This window comes from Neofelis nebulosa, chromosome 6 (assembly GCF_028018385.1).
Source record: "Neofelis nebulosa isolate mNeoNeb1 chromosome 6, mNeoNeb1.pri, whole genome shotgun sequence".
Lineage (NCBI taxonomy): Eukaryota > Metazoa > Chordata > Mammalia > Carnivora > Felidae > Neofelis > Neofelis nebulosa.
The window spans coordinates 7,133,291-7,153,216 of NC_080787.1; the positions used below are offsets into that span (position 1 = coordinate 7,133,291).

A 19,926-nucleotide genomic window follows, 5' to 3' on the forward strand; every position below is an offset into this window, starting at 1 on the left:
CCATGGATCATTGCTTACATACGACACCCAGTTCTCATCCCAACAGGTGCCCTCAATGCCCATAACACATTTTCCTTTCTCCCCCCACCCCCCCAACAACCCTGTTTGTTCTCTGTATTTAAGAGTCTCTTATGGTTTGTCTCCCTCCTTCTTTGTTTGTAACTATTTTTTCCCCTTCCCTTCCCCCATGGTCTTCTGTTAAGTTTCTCAAGATCCACATATGAGTGAAAACATATGATATCTGTCTTTGGCCTATTTCACTTAGCAGAATACCCTCCGGTTCCATCCACGTTGCTGCAAATGGCAGGATTTCATTCTTTCTCATTGCCGGGTAGTATTACATTGTGTATATAAACCATATCTTCCTTATCCATGCATCAGTTGATGGACATTTGGGCTCTTTCCATTATTTGGCTATTGTTGAAAGCATGGCTATAAACATCGGGGTACAACTGCCCCTCTGCATCAGCACTCCTGTATCCCTTGGATAAATTCCTAGCAGGGCTATTGCTGGGTCACAGGGTAGATCTAGTTTTAATTTTTTGAGGAACCTCCACACTGTTTTCCAGAGCGGCTGCACCAGTTTGCATTCCCACCAACAGTGTAAAAGCCTTCCCTTTCTCCACATCCTCGCCAGCATCTCTTGTTTCCTGAGTTGTTAATTTCAGCCACTCTGACCAGCAAAACACCACTGTTAAATAGTACATGGTGAGTTCATTCTACGGAAGAGACATCTGAAGCTCAGAGCCACCAAATAAGCTGCTCTCCTCACAGACAGAGGAACAGGGTCTCAGGTCTAAAGCCAGATGTCTCATCCCAAAGTTTCTGCTTGAAACTGCTATGCTGTTTTGATTCTGCATGATAATAGAGAAAACAGTGGACAATCATTTAGGTGGTAGATGTTATCACACAAAGGAAAACATTTTCCAGGAATATTTTTGACTTTATGGAAGGAATGCACAATGCATTATGCCACCAGCTGGCTGTGACCATGATGTAACATAGCAGGTGTTTTTCCGCTATACGGTGAAACTCCATGCTTAATCTCCAAAAATGACCAGCCGAAGAATTCAAAAAGGATTTGTTGAGTCACTGGGCATCATTCAATACAGGTCAGATTAATTTCTGGGTAAATTTTAAGTTGAACCATAAAGTTTGATATTTGAAAAGAATTCTAAACCTTGGCCACCTGAGATGCCCACAAAATGCAGAAATCCTCTCAAGTACATCCTTCACGGCAGGCATCAGATCTCTGCTTAACCCCCCCCCCCAACCCCCCCTCCCCACCACCAGATTGGCAGCTCATTACCTTACAAAAGGAACAAGGCTAATTGTGAGAAAGCTTTTTCCCCGACAGTGCAAAATCCTCGTACCTTTTTCCCATCTTTTGTTGTAGCTCTGCTCTGTGAAGCTAAAATATTAATCCAATCTCTGAAACAGTATAGCCCCAAATGTCATGATTATAGTAATAAACTCCCTGTCTCTCCCAATTTCTTTTTTTATTGTTCACACTTATGGAGCGCTCGCTAAGGCCTATGCTAACTCATTTGTTCCTCATCGGAACCTTGAGGTGGCGCTGCTGTTCTCATTTTGCAGATGAAGAGACTGCTCGGAATCCTTCCTGATCACTCCCTCCTCCCCTGCCTTTATCTCTCTTCCATGTTTATTTTTTTCCGCATAACATATGGGTCACCGTCCTCGCTACGCGCGTTCCTAGTCTATTTTCTCTCCCTCTCACTAGCGCCGACTCCAGGAGACCAGACGATCCGTAAGGTCTGGAGCCCCGCTCTAGCCTTTTGTCTCCGTGTCTGAGCTCCGACAGGAGGACTGCACCCGTGGCATGTTGTCCAGAATAACCACAGACATGGATTTAATAAAACTGTAAAATACTGGGAAGGTCTAGCACTCTTGACATCCTCACCCCGAAAATGTGCCTCCTCATGGATAGAGCAGGCTTCCTGGTTTTAATCCACAATATTTCAGGCTGAAAATAAAAGCGTTAGGAAAAAATGAGACAGTATCTATAACGCGTTGTTAAATGTGGCAACAAGGAAACTACAGACCCCAAGTGGAGACACTTGGGCGGAGTCACCAAACCAGGGCTTCCTTTTTTTTTTTTTTTTTTTATTTTTGAGACAGAGAGAGACAGAGCATGAACGGGGGAGGGTCAGAGAGAGAGGGAGACACAGAATCTGAAACAGGCTCCAGGCTCTGAGCTGTCAGCACAGAGCCTGACGTGGGGCTCGAACTCACGGACCGCGAGATCATGACCTGAGCCGAAGTCGGCCGCTTAACCGACTGAGCCACCCAGGCGCCCCCAGGGCTTTCTTTATACCTAGCCTGAAACCGCAGTTTCAACCTCCCGCAGACAAGCAGTCTTAACTGGTCACTTAGGAATTTTCTGGTCTCCACTAACGAGGTAATCTGCTACAGGGGCCTCTCCATCCGCCACCCCCCTCGCCTAACAGAAGGTGACTTTGCGCGAAGCAACCTTTCCTTTCCTTTTGCTAATAACCGCCTGGCCCCACCTCCCTCCTGGAAAAGCCTCCCATTTCACACAGCCTCTCAGAGCTCCCCCTCTACCTGCTGGACGGGATGCTGCCCGATTCGTGAATCGCTTACTAGAGCCAATTCGATCTTCAAATGTACTTAGCTGAATTTTTGTTAACAGATGCGAAGTTTCCTAACTGCCATCCAGAGAGTTATGATTTCCCTGCAATAACCTGCTTTCCCCTTCCCTTGCTCTGTCCACCTCGGTCGTTCCTTTCGGCCGACCTCCTGCGCTCTTTCTCCCCTCCCCCCCCAACTCTGGCCCCCGCAGGGTCCCCCTCCCCCCTCCCCCGCCCGGCCCTCCTCCCCCTCCCCGGCCGCCCCCGCCCCCGCAGGGCCCTCCTCCCCCCTCCTCTCCTCCAGCCCCCCCCCCCCCCCCCCCCCGCTCATCGGCAGGCTTCTCCGCCCCCTAGTGGCCGCCACGCGTGTCTGCACGCGCCCTGCGCGGGGAACAAACCACCTCTCCGCCAAGATCACTTCTGGTCCGGGAGGAGGTGGCCGGGCGGGAACCCCAGGGCATCCCCAGAACCAAAGAGTTTGGGTTTTGCCCGTAAGAACGTTATAAGGTAGCAGGATTCCCGCACAGAGAGTCGAGACACCGAAGCTTTTTAATTTCCAGGAAGCAGCTTTATTCGCGCTGGGCCCGCTTAGTTGGGTTCGAGCGCTCAAGGTCACGTGGCATAGTTTTTAATACATTTTTTATTTCTTGGTCTCCCATATATGGTAACACACACAAACACCTAGTCTGAGTAAGTGGTCTCAGCTTATAAGGTCACGAGGGATGTTGCACGGAGGCGCATAGCCAGGTTACCTTGAAGTTTTCTGCCCTTTCTTCTCTCTCCTTGGGGAGCGGACCCTACCACAATAATAGAATTAGGAGAGCCGTGAATAGGTTTGAACGCTGTGGGCCACACGCTCAGGACTTAATCTGGGGGCTCCCTGTTTCCTCGGAACTGAATCTCACTTTGGGGATGAAGAGTTCTGACCTGTCCAGGGGCGGCGAGGAGTCACCGGTGGGTGAGTGCCCTCCGCCTTCCCAACCTTGTGCCCTGGTTTCTCAGCGAGCAACCACGCAGATCCTCTCTTCCCTCGGCTTCCTGGCGCGGGGGTCGGTGGGTCCCCTGGGCCTCCACAGGACAGGTCCACACCTGGAGGCAACCCTGAGGAGCGTCCCTCCATCCTGTCGTTCTGCCCCCTGGTTCCTATGTCTTCGATCTCACATAATCTCACAGGTTTTTTGTTTTTTTTTTGTACTGTGATGCACAGTGAGAAATACCTTTTCTCTTATAACTTGGGACACACAATCAACTTTATAGATACTGTACACTCTTTTTTTGTCCTTTTATATTTGAATTTGCTTATCTATCTATCATCTATCCTGTCTACTCTTGATGTCACCTGGGGCTGGGGAGCCAAAGGTCAAGGAAGAATTCTTGAGATGGTTTCAGTGCAAAACAGCGCCTTTATGAAAGCACGGGGACGGGACCGGTGGACGGAAAGAGCGGCACCTGTGTTGGTGAGAAGCGGCTGGAAGGTGTTGGGGGCTGGGGGCTAAAGATAGCGGAAGTCTCTAAGGAATCTGGCAGCAGTTTTAAGCACCTTGAGAGGCCAGCTACTACTAAGGTTAAGTTATTTACTCCTGCCAAGTAGAAGGTCAGTCATGAGCCCCCTAGGATGTGCGTCAGCAGGCCATATGCTCCGGGAGGTAATTGCAAAAGTGACCCAGAGCTAGGCTCTGGGGGTAAAGCAATAAAGGAAGTCCTCGAGGGCTGGAGGGGGTCACAAGCTGCCTGGATGCTTGCCAGCCACAGCAAGTCTGGCCTTTCATTTTCTCTGATCCCTCTTCTAATCCATTCTGTTCAGCTTGCTTAATAAGAATCTGCCATTTTGGGGGCACCTGGGTGGCTCAGTCAGTTAGGCATCTGACTTCATGGTCTGTGGGTTCAAACCCAGGGTCGGGCTTGTGCTGACAGCTCAGAGCCCAGAGCCTGCGTTAGATTCTGTGTCTCCCTTTCTCTCTGCCCTTCTCCCCCCCCCCCCATACTCTGTCTCTCTCTGTCTCTGAAAAATGAATAAACCTTAAAAACAAAACAAAACAAGAATCTGCCATTTTTAACAGTTTTGAAGTGTAAATTCAGTGGCAGTTCAGTGAGACCATCACCAGCCTCTATCTCCAGAACTTTTTCATCATCTTAAACCAAAGCTGTCCCCATTGAGTAAGAACTCTACCCCCTTCCCTCTTAGCCCCTGCTGACCACCATTCTACTTTCTGTCTCTGAAATTGACTGTTCTAGGCTATTCCTCGGGTAAGGGGAGTCATACAGTATGATACAATGTCACCGGCTGTATCATGTGGCTGCCCGAGTCCCTACTTCCAACCCTTTTGCCGATATACCTAGAAGTGAAATTCCTGGGTCAGATTGTAATTCTAGGTTTCATTTTTCAAGGACCCACAACATTGTTTTCCACGGGGGTTGTATCATTTTACACTCCCACCAGCAATGCGTAAGAGTTCCAATTTGTCCATATCTTGCCAACACTTTTTTCTTTTTCGGTAATAACCACCATAATGGGTGTGAATCTTTTCCTTAGGTTTCAAACACACTTTAATGACACTTGACCCCGGTCGTCTACCCCTTAAACACAAATTTATGTTGGCATTGCAGAGGCGGTCTGAATCGTGGCCTACCTAGTAGGGTGGGGAGGGGAAACTCAGAGGGTGGCCCCCTGCAGGAATCAGGAGAGAACCCAGCCTGGGGGAAGGGAGACGACCCCACGGAAGTGAGGTGGTTCCATGAAGATTTCAGCAATGTGTCTTGTTAAGGAGAGTGTCAAGTCCTCAGTAATGAGATGTGTGAGAGGAACAAAGACGTTTGGAGACCCAGATAAGTACTGATTCCGCGGGGAACTGCCAGCAGGTAGGGGATGGGGGGCAGGGCAGGAGACAGTGTGGAGGAGGGGCCTGGCAAGAACCAAAGGGTTTATTCCTGGAGTCCCTTTCCTTAGATCTTCAGGACTAGATCTAAGTTTCTGGACCAGATACTAGGAAGAAACAGAAAACATGGACACAAAGACAAAGCCAGCTATCAGAACCATGCTTCAGGATCATAACAAACAGTAAGGGTGATTCGATGCTAAGCCTGCAGCTTTGAGGGGCCCTGAAAACTCTCTTGCCTGAGCCTCCACGTCGGAAGAAGGTAATTAGCAAAATCACGACTATAAGGCCTGGGATCGTGGGCCTCCCGCTTTGGGAAAGAAAAGGCTGCCCAGGCAGCAAAACAAGGCAAGAGGGAGAAGCAGCTTGGAGCTCTGGGAACTTGCTAGGGAGAATGGATAACAATTTAATTTTAAAATATGATCCTGAATTCCTCCAATATTAGCAAAAAATGGATTATAAACAACCAGACAGAAATCAGCTGTCTAGTTCGCATTAAATACGAACTAAAATACACAAACGAGGAAACTTCTATGAGCTGAAGTGTGTCACCGGAGTCTTAAGTCTCAGCTGCCAAAAATAAATAAGAAACAGACATTCATAAATTTCAGGCGCCGGTCTGAGTTGACCTTAGTTCACACGCTCATCTGCAGCCCCGCCTGATTTTCCCCGTAACTTGGGATGCTAACAATGTTACTTTCCCCCCCGTGATTTTACTTATTTTTTTAAAAAGGAGTATTTCTAACACCCGACATAAGCCAATGCATTTTATTCTGTGTGATGACACGGAACTCCAAATCTGTGGAGGAAAGTAGCAGTTGACACGTGTGAATTTTACCTCCAGTCTCCGGCAAACCAGGCTGTGAGCGTGCAAACTTCATAGGGGTAGTAATCACAGCACCGTCTATTTCTTTAAAGTTTATCTACTCTTAAAATATCCCCTGCACCGACCGTGGGGTTCAAACTCACAACCCCTAGATCAAGAGTCACGTGCTCTTGTCGCTGAGCCAACCGGTGTCTCCTACACTAACCTTTCCTGAGAGCTCATGCTGTCCGGTAGGCGTCGTTCTAAACGTAGGTGAATATACACGCCCGTTTCGCGCACATTGCATTTATGGACACCAGCCTAGGAGGCAGGCACTACTAACATTAGCCCCATTGTATAGGTAGGGGAGGAAAGCATAACTTTTAACTTTCAGTCGACTATGGCCACACTGAATTCTCTGCCAGCAGCGCACCTGTACCCCCATTCTTTTCCTAAGTGGCCTCAGCGTTCCACCCGCGCGGTCCTCACCGGGTTGAGGTCCTCACCTCAACCTTTGGAGGTTTGTTTTCTGAAAGCCTGGTTCACCTCACCTCCCAATGAGGCGGGCTCCAGCATATCCCTCACCCAGGTCCCTAATCTCGTCCCCCCACCCCACGGAGTGACGGTACCTGGACATAACCTACCAAGGGTGCACCGCTACCTGCAAGGTCCTTCAGTCCTGTATCCATGGTCCTTTACAACTCCCGAACCCCGGGCGCTGGACCCATTTTTCAAGATTAAGAAAGGGAAACCCTAATTTCCAGAGAAAGGTATGGGGATGACTTTCCCGCATGTCCTTTTCTAGGAGTTCAGAGACACCTCTCGCTCTTTGCGGAGATAGATGGTCTGCGTGATTTCAGGTCTGCAGAAAACGTTCCCTGAGATGCACAAGCGGGGTCTCCAACTTTCAAGACAGGTGCTTTCACCAGCCAACCCCCGGCGCCAGAATGGCCTACTTGCTCACACAGGAAGAGAGTTCTTGCTCTTTTTCGGGGGCAGTTTGAGACCCAGTGAGAGACCCTGAAGGACCCCTGGCAGCGGGAAAGCAATCGCGTCTCCCCGCCGCGCAGGAGAACGGGGGGCGCGGGGTGGGGGCGGGGACGCCGTGGTCCGCGGGCAGGTGCGGCTCGGGTCCCCGCGGGCCGCCCCGCGTCAGCCTCCGCGCCCCCTCCCCGAAACACCGCGGGAACCTACGAGCAACTCGGGAAACAGATCCCAAGCCCGCCTTGGTTGCACCTCTGACTTGGGCGGGGGGCGGGGGTGCGGAACACAATTTTTCTTCGCTGTCTCCCCCCCACTCCTGTCCGGAGCGACCGACCTTCTACAGCCATATTTCTAAAAAAGACAAAAACAACAAAACTCTCGCAAACGTGTTTGTTTGTTTGTTTGTTTGTTTTTATAAAGATGGAGAAAACCAGGAGTGAAATAGAGAAGGAAGGCCCGTCAAGTAGAAACAACTGGGACGCAGAGTCGGGGAGTGATTGGAGGGCCCGCGTTCCACCCGCGCGGTCCTCACCGGGTGCGGAAAAGTCGATTCCACGGATCAGGTTGACAGGTAAAGAAACCCCGCGGCCCCTCGGGGACCTCGTGGCGCAACGGTAGCGCGTCTGACTCCAGATCAGAAGGTTGCGTGTTCAAATCACGTCGGGGTCAGTAGTTTTAGTCTCTGGGGGAGGCTCTGGTCTGAGAAGGGAGACGGATGGGGGTGTAGGAAGGTGCCTTCTCAGCTTTCTCCCGCCTTGGGTCCCCTCAAAATACCTCCAAAATGTAAATAAAAGGTGAGCATACGCAGGAACGTACGATGTTGTTACTGCATCCGGCGGCCCATAGAGACCCACTGCAAACGTTCTCGATTTCACTTTTCACCGGCTGGTCCGTTAATATTCCCAACCCTCCCTGCCTTCTCTCCACACGCTCACTTCCGTGCTGGCGGACCCATCTCTTCATCTGTAGGTCCCTCCAACCTTCGCAAGCTTAGCAGGTGTTCCCAGCGGACCGGTTCTAGTAGGCGACCTTAGCTCACCCGCTCCACACATGGGCCAGCCTTTCCAGACCGGGCGGTCGCATCGCCAGGCCATCCGTCCTTGGCTCTCTCCGATTCCCTACCACTGCGAGGCACAGGAGAGGTCAATTCCTTTCCAGACGCGAGAAAACCTGAACGTTTTTGTTTGTCAGATTGAGTCTGTAGGGAGTGAAGCACCAATTCAGAGAAAGTCTTCGGGGCTGGAAGTTCCGTGAACCCTCTGAAAGCCAATGTAAAGTATATGTGCGGGAATGTGCGTTTTCCTCTCACCTGGGGCTCAAGACTTCCGTCCGCCCCCCACCCCCCCAAGATTATGAACCATCACACCACAGCACAGGGGAAAGTGCAAGCACGTTTCCTTCATCAGAGTCTATTATTTTGTATAACTTAGGATGGCTTTAAGACACGACAGTGGGATACAGGCAGGCATTCTGTTCCAGATCTAACGTACACATTCACACGGTACACAATATCAGATGTCACAGCGAATCACGCCTTTGTGCCCCGGAGAAGCATACCCACAATAAGCTTTTCCATTTCTTCTTCACCCTTCTGTTGGGCGTTAGTTCAGGCCCAGGGCTAGTGAATTACAAAAGACAAATCACTACTACTCTAAAGAGAAAAAAGAGAACCCAGTTTCCAATTCTACAGATTGCAGGGGCAGCGGGAGGAAGGGGCAAACCAGACAGAAACTGAAGGTTAAGTATGAAGAGGGACATCCCCGGAGCAGAGTGGCGCAGCGGGAGCGTGCTGGGCCCATAACCCAGAGGTCGATGGATCGAAACCATCCTCTGCTAAGTACAGTCCTTTTCGTCCCAAAGCGATCTTTAGCTCAGCAAGAGGGAAAGAAGAGATTGTTAAGATTGTTAATTCTTGTTTCAAATCTAGTGCGATGTTTGACTCTTTAAATTATATGCATGTAGAAAGGAGGATAGAAATAAAAACCTAACAAAATTTCCCGTCTGCCGTCTGTATGTTCGGTGATGTCTGTTAAGGCCCTTTTTAAAAAACATATGACAAGGTGCTCCGCATCACACGTCATGAGAGAAATGAAAATTAAAAATCACCTCTTAAAAGGTCCAAAGTCCAGAACACTGACATCAAATGCTGGCAGTGATGTGGGACAACAGGAACTCTCCTTCACTGCTGAAGCGAAGGCAAAATGGCACAGCCACTGTGGAAGAGGGTTTGGTAGTTCCTTATAAAACGACACATGCTCTTACCATACCATCCAGCAACTGCCTTCCTTGTCATTTGCCCAAAGGAGTCGACATATATGTCCACATGGAAACATGAACACAGATGTTTGTAGCAGCTTACTCACAATTGCCAAAATTGGAAGCCACCAAGATGCCCTTCCGGAGGTGAATGGAATGAATAAATTGTGGGACCTGCAGACAGTGAAAGAATGCGCAGCATGAAAAAGAAATGAGATACCAAGCCACGAGAAGACACGGAGAAAACTTAAATGCCTGTTGCTAGGTTAAAGAAGCCAAGCGGAAAGGCTTGATATGATATGATGATATCACATATATCATCCCAACTGTATGACACATGATATGATCCCAACTGTATGACATTGTGAAAAAAGTCTAAACAACGAAGACGCTAAACGATCAGTGGTGGCCCGGGCGTGGGGGGGGGCGGGGGCGGGGGGGGTGATGAATAGGCAGAGAGCGCAGAGGATGGGGGAGGGGCGTGAAAAATACTCTGCGCGGTTCTGTAATGATGGATCCGCGTCATTACACATCTGTCCAAACCCGCTGAATGTATAACACCAAGGGTGAACTGTAACGTCCGCTATGAACTTTGGGTGATTGTGATGTATCAAAGTAGGATTCTCAGTTGTAACAAATGTTCCCCCCGCTGGTGGGGGATGTCGGTAGCAGGGGAGGCTGTGCACGTGTGAAGGCATGCGTGGGTACCGTCCTCTCAGTGTTGCTGTGAATCGAAAACTGCTCTTAAAAAATTAAATCTTGAAAAAAAAGAAAAGAGAGAGAGAGAGAGAGGAAAAGAATTGGTATTTAGAAATACTCTTTTTTGTGAAACTTCGATGCCTTTGAAAGGTCTTCCTTCTATTTGGTATTGATCATCTCATGTGAGGACTGGTCGATTTTGAAAACCATTGAACGATGTGATGTGAAGAAAATTTACATCTGCAAAAGAAGAATATGAACTACAGTTGAGGCGTGTCTTATTAGCATTTTTGTTATTTTGTGTCAAATCACATTACAAAAGAAAATTTTAAAAGGGCTTAAAAATATTTATATATACAATTACATCGGCCTAAGGAAGATGGAGATTGTGAACCTCCAAAGGGGAGGTGGATAACCAAAATGGCGAGCCAGCCAGGAGTCGAACCTGGAATCTTCTGATCCGTAGTCAGACGCGTTATCCATTGCGCCACTGGCCCCCACACACGCAAGCGGGATTTACACTTAGAGAAAAAGGTGGTGGTAGACTTACTAGGTCGCTCTAAATATGAATGTGTGGAATCTTCTCTTCCAACTTCCTTTGTCCCTATCACCAGGATTTCCAAGCCCGAAACCTCAGAATTCAAACGAAAGCGTTCTATTGGCTCTTTTGTTTTAGTTCACTCATCCAATAGGATTCCTTCGCGGTCAGTGAGAATTCCTCCATTTTGATGTAACTTGCAAACGTCTGAACGGACGTTTAATGGTTTTAAAAGTCGGCTGTAATTGAAGATCGAGTACAAGAGCAAATATATAAAACTCACCGGTCGTAGTCGGCAGGATTCGAACCTGCGCGGGGGGACCCCAATGGATTTCTAGTCCATCGCCTTAACCACTCGGCCACGACTACAGCTACTGGGACACTTTTTTCCACTTCCTCCATGTTACGATATATCACGTATTCTAGGCTACTTCAGGATTTAGTAACACAAGAGGACGAAACAAAAGATCCCCTCTAATGACACCAGAGCAGTCTCACCCAACCTACGTTCCAGCACGTGGCCACCTGAGAATGCTTTTTGGGCGTTTTCTAGAATGCAAATCAGCGATTTGTGGCGATAATCCTCTGTAAAGAATTGCCTTCGAATAATCCTTTAAAAATCCTCGTATTTTTGCCGCAGTAGGACATTAATTCTCAGCGAATCACCGGACAAAGATGTCGTCACAGACACCCCATGTCTTCACCCGCCGAACCCAGTGCCTGGAATACAGCAAGGGCTCAATAAATCGTCAGCTGCTATTGTAACCATCACGTTCAAATTCAAGAAAGGGGACCCATCAAAATGTTCCATAGGGAAACCTGTCTCTTGTGCCTTGGTAAAGCTCAAAATATTTTATTTAAAAAAAATTTTTTTTTTTAATGTTCATTTATTTTTCAAAATATTTTAAAGCGGCTGACGGAATGTTGTTGAATGGGATAGGGAAGGAGAAAATATTTCTGGCAGTCAAATCTGCTTCACTGCGTGGGGCTTTCTCTCCCAAGGGGGAGAACAACTGTATCTGATACTCTGTGGATGATAGTTAAACCGTATTTGCAAAGATCACCATCAGAGCAAGAACAGATCCCCAGGATCGCCGCATTTCTGAAACTACACAACGATTATTATCACAATCTTATCTGTATGTGTAGGAGCGTGGGTGTATTAGTGTGCAAATAGGAGATTCTGTACTTCATCAATAGCTCCATTCTGTGAACACAAGAAGGATAAAACATGACTGATAATCCATGCTCATGTGCTGAAAATGATCTCCAGCCCAGACCTTTCTTCTGGGCTTCATAATATATGCCGGCTTGGTAATTTCTTTTTGCACGTGCATGGGCATCTCAAAAGCACTATGTCCCAAAATGAATGCTCTACCCTTTCTCTGCAAACTCGAACCTCCTTCGACAACCCAGATTTTATCGGGAGCCAAAGCCAAAGACTTAGAACTCCCCCTAACTTTCTTCCTTTCTCTACTCTCTCCCCACAGCCCGTAGATTATCAAGCCTTCAGTTCCACCTCCTAATTTTTTTTCTCAAATCTGGCTCTTCCTCCCGAGCCACAGGCCTTTTTTCTTAGATCAGCTTCTTACAGTTTTTCATAGGAGTGATTGCGACAACTTCTTAGCAGTATTTTGGCCTCCAGGCTCTTGTCTCTGAGTGGGTTCATTTCTTCATTCTTCGAAAAATTTTATTCTGAGCACAATCACGTGTCATGCATTCTGCTAGGTGCTGCTCATTCAATGGAGAGCAAGAAAAATAGAGCCCCTCCTCTGAGGGCTTTCTAGAATAAACAATGGTAGAAGTGAACATTTACAATTGGGTATGGCAAGTGAGAGGTCCAGGGAGCCACGTGGCCTATTGGAGCAGTGCTAGGTCCCAGACGTGGCCACCTTGGGTGGTTGCCTGGAGAGTCACTCATTAGACTCCGAGTTGCATGAAGACAGTTTCCGGTTCTGCCTTTGTTACCTCTGAACGGGTAAATGGGTAATCAATGAATATATGTGGAATGAATCATATTCGAGCTCAGATCTGAAGGATGTGTGGGAGCTGGCCAAATTGGAAAGGTGCATGGTGTTCCAGACCTAAACCTCGCAGAATAGGAGAGAAACTGAAGACAGTTCTGTCTGGCTGGAACATTGCATTTTCGAGGGGCCCAGGGAGGGGCAGCGGTGAGAGAGAACACCAGAGACGCAGTTTGGGGCAGATGGCGTAGGTCGGGCTGGGTCACCACCGATCGATGTCTTTACCTGAGCGTGCAAATCTGACTGTGTCCCTTCCCTCCTTTAAAGTCTTAAAAGGTACTTTGTGGCCTATAAAAAGGGCACAAACGGCAGAAGAGGCCCTCGTCATGGGAGCTATCTGACCTTCTCAGCTTCCTTTCCGGCCACGCTGTCCAGGGAGCCCGGGAAGTCCTGAAGCGAGGAAGCGTCTGCTGGTCCTCACAAGGTGCGGGTTCTCGGTGCTGAGCCTCTGCCTTTGATTTGCGACATTTCCTTAGTCCCTTTCTGTTTGGAACAGCATCCCAACTTCCTGTTGCTGTTACTGTTCTGACATTGACTTAAAAAAAAAAAAATCCAAGCCGGTTATCTTCTAAAACGTCTCACATTCTGACTCTGTCTCCCTGTCTCCCAAGGCAACTTTTAATTTATTCCTCCTTGCTCTCTAAACCAGAAGTTAAATCGCAGTGGTGGATTAGATCGTTTTGATTCGAGTACCTAGTTCCCATCCAGAGGCATTTGTCGGGGCATCCAACTGACAGGGAAGCCGGAGCGGTCCCCTCCGAGCTTTCTTCTCCTTTGCAATTAGCAGGGAACCTTGGGGGTGGGCCTTTACCACCACGCGCGTGCTGTTTCCCGCTAACCCTGTTAAGGGTTTTAAGATCCTTAATGCTCTTTGCTGAGTCTCTTACTTCCCTGGGGATTGCGGACGGTGGCGGGTCTTCTAATCCTACCCCTTGCCTACATTTGTTAGAGGCTGCCGTCGAGCGTGACCTCTTTCCTGCCTTCCCCAGCCTCCGGTCTTCCCTGGGGTGCCCAGGGCCGCCTCGCTTTCCCGCGTTCCCGGGGGTGCAGGTGGGCGGGCGCTCAGCAGCGCGAGGCGGGGTCTGGGGCGGGGCGCCGAGCGGGCGCGGGGGGCCGGGGAGCGCCCCCTGCAGCCGGGCTGGACCCCGGGCTCCCAGACGGGCGCCCCGCCGAGAGGGACGGGGACGGGCCGGCAAGGTCCGCGTTTCCGAGAAGCTCCCGGGAGCAGCTGCCGGCCAGAAGAGGGGGTGAGCGACATCGAGGGCCAGTCACTCGCGGGGAGGGCAGCGGGGTCACAAACGGAGGCGGGGGTGTGGAGGAGACCTGGGAGGAGGCGGTGGGGGGTAAAACTATCAGGTTAGCGTCAGAAGGAGAAGAATCTGTTCACGGACTGAACCGAGAAAACAGCAGCAAGTAGCAGGAAGGGCCTGGAGTGTAATAAGTGAGCCCCGCAGCAACCACGAAGGGATTCGAACCCTCAATCTTCTGATCCGAAGTCAGACGCCTTATCCATTAGGCCACGTGGTCCTCCTACGGCACGAGGGCCTGTGTGGGGAACTTTTGAGGAAGGAAAATAATCTTGGCGCTGTGACTGCAACATCGTGAAATCATTATTGCAAAGCAAGGCGTTTCCTAGGCCTCAGAAGTCTGACAGTCTGGACTCCTGACTGTAGGGAACCATCCAGAGGTTGATGGAGGGAGGTGGGTGGGGGGGTGGGTGAACTAGGTGACGGTCATCAGCAGGGCACTTGTTGGGAGGAGAACTGGGTGGTGTGAGTAAGTGATGAATCCCTGAATTCTGCCCCTGAAACCAGTATCACTCTGTATGTTAACTAACTGGGATTTAAATAAAATCTCGAGGACAAAAAAAGAAATCTTACAGTCTAGTGGGGGAAACAAGTTGGGCCGCAGGGTCAGAAATGTTGTCAAGTTTCCAGCAAGATAACTGCGGAGGAGAGGAGGGTGAAGCGACAATAACCAACAGACAGTGCTTTATATTTGGACGGCACCTGGGAGCAGAGGCCACAGCCCTGAGGGGACCGTGAGCGCGGGGCTGAGCCGGGAGAGGCAAAGACCAAACCCGATTGCTCCCTGTGCCCTGGGACCACCGTGGCAGGGAGAGATGGTGGGATAAACACAAGAATTCATTTCTGCGCACTGCGCGAATCCCTCTCAGAACAACTCCAAAATAGAAGTTCCAATGGGACAAGTTGGGGACAGGAGATAACGGCCACAAGATCTTGCCATCTGGAAGGCCGAGGGAGGTTGTCAGACTCCAGAAAGCGGGGGCCTAAGCAAATAGTGTGGGAGAAGCAAAGAGGCAGTCGCATTTACCCGTGCACCCTCCATCCTGGCACCCCAGGGCGGGGCTCAGGAATTGTCAGCAGGGGCTTCCATCTGGAAACTTCCAAGTCAGGGGCAGAGCTGTGTGTCCCACCGGCCCCCCTTCACAATGTTGAAGGCCTAACCCCCAGCCCCTCAGGATGTTACTGTATCTGGAGGTAGGGCTTCTTAAGACCTAGACAAAGCAGGGGAAGGTCATATGGGTGGGCCCTGATGCAACGGGACTGGTGTCCTTCTAAAAAGAGATTAGGACACAGACACGACCGAGGAAAGACCCAGTGAAGATACCGGGAGAAGACAGCCATCAGTAGGCCTGCTGACAGGGTCGATCTTGGGTTCGTAGTCCCTGGAAATGCCAGAAAATAAATCCGTGGCTTAAAGCACCCAATCTGTGGCACTTAGCTGTGGCGGCCCCTGCTGGCTCAGACATTGTCCATCCTCCATCCTGGAAGGGGACAGGAAGTTTATTTTCTTGAGAGAGGAAAGTAGGTGATCTCCAGGCCGGAGCAGTGATTTTCCACCTTTCCCCCGAATCACAATCGCCTGGAGAACTTGTTGGCACACAGGCGGCAGGGGCCCATCCCCAGAGTCCCCGCTTCGGTAGTTCTGGGGCATGGACAAAGATGTGCCTTTCTAGCAAGTTCCTAGCTGAAACTGATGCTCTGCTTCAGGGGACCGCGTTTTGAGGCTCACCGCAGGAAGGTCAAGCACAGGCTACTAAAAAGTGGGAAGAGCTCGCGAAACAGCCACCGGATTTGAGTTGTTGCTCATGTACAAACTATACAGACCAGAAGGCCGCACATTCTGACGGAGAGGAGCCGGAGCCGGGAGAATTTCCAGAAGTGATGTCGTTTACGCTGGGCTTTTGAGACCCAGCAGCTTTTCAGCAGGTCGGGGGTGGGCCTGGCGGGTGCTGAGAAAGGCAGGGAGGCGGGCCGGTGCGGGGCCAGGAGTCTGTTTCAGAAGAGGGAGAAGTCTCGTGAATGACGGGTAAAGCAGTTTTGCCAAGTTTTTTGCCATCATGATGCCTGTTTCACTGCGGATCTAAATAGTAAGCACAGGAGAGTTCTCAAAACAGGAGAATTCTGAAGAGTTGGAAAGACTGAGCCTGAGAAAGCACTGAGTTTTCCTGAGAAGGGAGCATTTGGGTTTTTGTATTAATATTTAATATGGTCAATTCCTTTACTTTCTTGGCAAGGCATTAGCCAAGCTGTGGATAGTGGGGAGAAAGCTGATCCAATCCACCCATCAACAGAAGAAAATCTTTAGAATCCGGAGGAGAGGAGACAGGATTATTTAAATCCTAATTTGGCAGATAAAGGGCCTTTTCCCCGTGGCCTCGTGGCGCAACGGTAGCGCATCTGACTCCAGATCAGAAGGTTGCGTGTTCAAATCACGTCGGGGTCAATTGCAAATAGCCTTTTTTAGGGTAAAGAAGCAAGGCGATTTCCCTCCAAGGTATACCCAGTAGGTGACTTTGAGAGGCCTCCCAGGAGTTGTGATTGTTAAAAAACAAAATTTACTGGGCCAATTTTGAAGATCTTACTGACTTTATTCAACCGTTCAAGCCCGGGGCAGCATCCTCTGTAGTAGAGAGAAAGGAGCTCCAGGGAGCCGTACAGAATCAGACTCTTATAGGCAGAAGGGCCTGGGAACGAGGACGTTATACTGGCATAACACAGGCTGGTTCAGGCAGAGTCCTGTTCCTTTATGGGATGACGGGCGTCTATCAGGCAGGTTACCTACCTCGTGCTGACCCAGGGATTTCTCGCTGACTGGTTTAAGATTCCATTTCTGCGACATGCTAACCCCGTAACTGGTAAGTCTAGGTCTCGGTGTGGCGATTGGGCTTAGCACAGGTGACGCCATCTTGGGCCCGTGGTCCTGTTTTTAACATGACAGAAAGGACAGAATATCTGCTCTGCCCAGAGTTTTGTGGCACGCGTTGTGATCCTGCTCTTGTCCTTGGCTTGCCAGGGGAATCTCACTGCGGGAAGAGCCCCCCCCCCCCCCCCAATGGACAGTGCGTCCTTTGCAACCTTCTTTAAAGAAAGGTTTCACGTAAACACTCTCTTGGACAGTCACCACGTCGGGGGAGGCACAGTCTTCTGTTTCCCTCTTTCTGCTCTGGTTGCTTTCTGGACTGTTCCTTTGCCCGGCTGCCTGCAACAGGGTGTGCCTCCTTCCCTGCTTCATTCCCGCCCCGCCCCCACCCAACCAGGAATCTAGAACCATCCTGGGGACGTCCTTTTCTTCACTCCCAGGTCTGAGCAGGAGTCCCACTGAGTGTGATTTCCTAAAACGTCACAGCCCATCTCCTTCTCTGTTCCACCAGGACCTCTTTTCTTCCATCAACATCTCTTGCCCTGGGTGTTGACAGGGACCTCGTCCCAGATCTCCTCGTGTTCCGTGAAATCCGAGTCCTTATGGCGCATGTCTGTACACACAGATCTTGTCTTGATTATCCTCCTCCTTAAAACAAAACAACCCAGCGTCTGTCGCCCAGGCCTTTCGGTTCCTCAAATACGTGTCGCTCCTTCCCAGGACAGGGCCTTTGTCCCCGACCTTTCCTCTGAAAGGAATGTTCTCCCTTGTTTGCTGCATGATTCTGTTGCCAGGTGAGCCTGGGCCTGGCCTCAGTCAGCTCCATGGGCCTCGCCGAAGGTTCTCGGTCTTGGTCACCAGAATGAATTCAAGGGCAGACAAGTAGCACAGGAGTGGGAAAGTTTATTAAAGCGGGAAAGTACACTCCGGAGATGTGAGAGCAGGAGAAAAGGGGGTGGGGAGAGGAGGGGGGAGGGGGAAGGGAGAGAGCGAGCACTCGAGAGTGAGCAGGGAGAGGGAGCAGGGAGGTTTGCGCTGGAACTGCCCATGGGGGGTTGTGTTTCTATCTTTTTTTTTTATTGACAGTAGTTAATCGGGGGCCGAATATTTATTCCTTGGGGGTGGGAAGCAGAGTTTTGCTCTTTCTTCCTCACTTGCTCGGGGGCTCCCTGCCATGGCTCCTCCCTTCGGCCCCCGCGTGATGGGGCTTCTCGGGGCATTGGGCCCAGACAGGCCTCTGGCCTTCTCCAAATCCCAGCAACAGAAGAAAACAAAACTGGACCGTATGAGCCCGAAAACTCCACTGGATCAAGTTGCATCATGTGTTCGTTCCCCTGGCCGGTAACGGCTTCCTCCATGCTGGCCTCCAGGCCTCCTGTCAGAGCCTAACTGACAGCCTGGGGGGACACAGCCCCACTGACATGAACACCCGTGATGTGTGTTATACTGAATATATCTGCTTCCGATAGAAATACGGTAAAATTTCTGACGTTCGAAGGTTCACTAAAAAGTTACATGGAATAGAAACCAGTAACTAATATTTGACGGGTGGTTTTATGTTGTTTTTCAAACCGCTTTAATGGCCATCCTCTGAATTTACCTTCAATGCCCCTGGAGGAATGTAGGCACCCTTTAGGCACGAGTAAACAAGAACGAAGGCATTACGTGACTTGATCAGGTTGATTTTTATGTCTCATGCTGTCCAGTTCTCTTTTCTTCTGTTGCTAGGGAATCCTATTTCAAACCTATTTCTCCTGTTTGGAGAAACCTATTTCATGGACCCAGTTCTTACTTGAAGATCAATTTGCTGTTGGAGCTTCCTCCCCTTCAGAGCGGCCTAATCACACCTGCCAAGTAAATACTGTGAGTTCTCTATTCTGAAGAAAAGGTGCAAAGAGATAGAGACCAGAAGGAGATAGAGGCATGTGAAAAACTGGCTCTCACATGCTTCGTATCATCCGGACTATCAGAGCCCATTACTCCCCAGAAAACCAAGCTCACTTTGGTAAAGATAATTTTCATGGATCGTCAATGGTTTTCTCTGTGTTGGCTTTTTCTCCAGACAAGTGAAAAGTCCTCAAAAGCAAGGGATATAACTTCTATTTATTTCCATGTCCCGCTTGGCTTTTGGTTCCCAAGCCCCACACCGACCTCGGCGGCCAGTGGCCACCCTCCAAAGGGCAAGTCACGGGGATGTGTGTAAGGGATAGGATTCGGGAGAATTCCTACTTTCAGCATTTTCTGTACTATTCTCGCGTCTGATGACCATAACCTTCTTATACAAACTTGGGTCTTCACGGCAGAGTGACGATAGGTCTTTTTTCCAGAATGTGGTAACTTGTTTCAACCTCGAATTGAGCGCTTTGACCCAGTAATTAACCGAATTGGCTTGCATCCTAAAGGAGAGATTTTTTTGGAATTTGTTTTCATTAATGATGTAAGGGGGGAAGCGGGGGATGGAGAAAAGACATTTTTATATGTTGGGTATTTATACTTGTTTTTCACCTTCAAAAGCCTCCAAGGGCCACATATCAGCAGTTTCACTTCTTCTAGGTCACAGGTTTTCTCAGAATGTTTAGGTATAATTTTTTCTTTGATTGGGTTTAGAAAAATTCTAGGGAAAAAACATACAAGGTCATTGCTGTTTCCAGAGACTGTATAACTGTAGCTATAAGGACAAATACGGGAACAAAAACACACGAAGCATTGGTGGTTCAGTGGTAGAATTCTCGCCTGCCACGCGGGAGGCCCGGGTTCGATTCCCGGCCAATGCAGCGCTTGCATTTTACCCAGCGCGCGGGTGAGTACGTTAAAGTAACAGTGTTTCTTGTATCCCCGTTTGGCTGAGAAAGATCAAAGCAAGCCCTCCTTTTGCAATTTCAGCTTATAAATGATGCCAATTGGCATGCATTTGGTTTTCCCCATGACCTGAGACGTCTTCCTGCTGGAGGGGTCGTGCACTCCGACC

At 49.5% G+C, this 19,926-nt stretch overlaps 1 long non-coding RNA gene and 7 other non-coding genes across 9 annotated transcripts; 4 read left to right on the forward strand and 4 right to left on the reverse strand.

The window, feature by feature from the left end:
• Nucleotides 1-7,661: 7,661 nt before the first annotated feature.
• On the reverse strand, nt 7,662-9,823 carry LOC131515305 (uncharacterized). Of its 2 annotated transcripts, none has more exons than XR_009263545.1 (2): nt 9,381-9,823; nt 7,662-8,533 (listed from the first exon to the last, which is right to left on the reverse strand). It is a non-coding gene; the product is annotated as an uncharacterized LOC131515305 (long non-coding RNA). The 2 variants fall into 2 exon arrangements; XR_009263544.1 differs by having other exon boundaries at nt 7,662-8,892.
• Nucleotides 7,872-7,943, forward strand: TRNAW-CCA (transfer RNA tryptophan (anticodon CCA)). The gene has a single exon. It is a non-coding gene; the product is annotated as a tRNA-Trp (tRNA).
• TRNAM-CAU (transfer RNA methionine (anticodon CAU)) lies at nt 9,039-9,110 on the forward strand. The gene has a single exon. It is a non-coding gene; the product is annotated as a tRNA-Met (tRNA).
• Nucleotides 9,824-10,653: 830 nt separating the features above from the next.
• On the reverse strand, nt 10,654-10,726 carry TRNAR-ACG (transfer RNA arginine (anticodon ACG)). Its single transcript has one exon. It is a non-coding gene; the product is annotated as a tRNA-Arg (tRNA).
• A 328-nt stretch (nt 10,727-11,054) lies between these two features.
• On the reverse strand, nt 11,055-11,136 carry TRNAS-AGA (transfer RNA serine (anticodon AGA)). The gene has a single exon. It is a non-coding gene; the product is annotated as a tRNA-Ser (tRNA).
• A 3,109-nt stretch (nt 11,137-14,245) lies between these two features.
• On the reverse strand, nt 14,246-14,318 carry TRNAR-UCG (transfer RNA arginine (anticodon UCG)). Its single transcript has one exon. It is a non-coding gene; the product is annotated as a tRNA-Arg (tRNA).
• Nucleotides 14,319-16,469: 2,151 nt separating this feature from the next.
• TRNAW-CCA (transfer RNA tryptophan (anticodon CCA)) lies at nt 16,470-16,541 on the forward strand. The gene has a single exon. It is a non-coding gene; the product is annotated as a tRNA-Trp (tRNA).
• Nucleotides 16,542-19,661: 3,120 nt separating this feature from the next.
• On the forward strand, nt 19,662-19,732 carry TRNAG-GCC (transfer RNA glycine (anticodon GCC)). Its single transcript has one exon. It is a non-coding gene; the product is annotated as a tRNA-Gly (tRNA).
• Nucleotides 19,733-19,926: the final 194 nt, after the last annotated feature.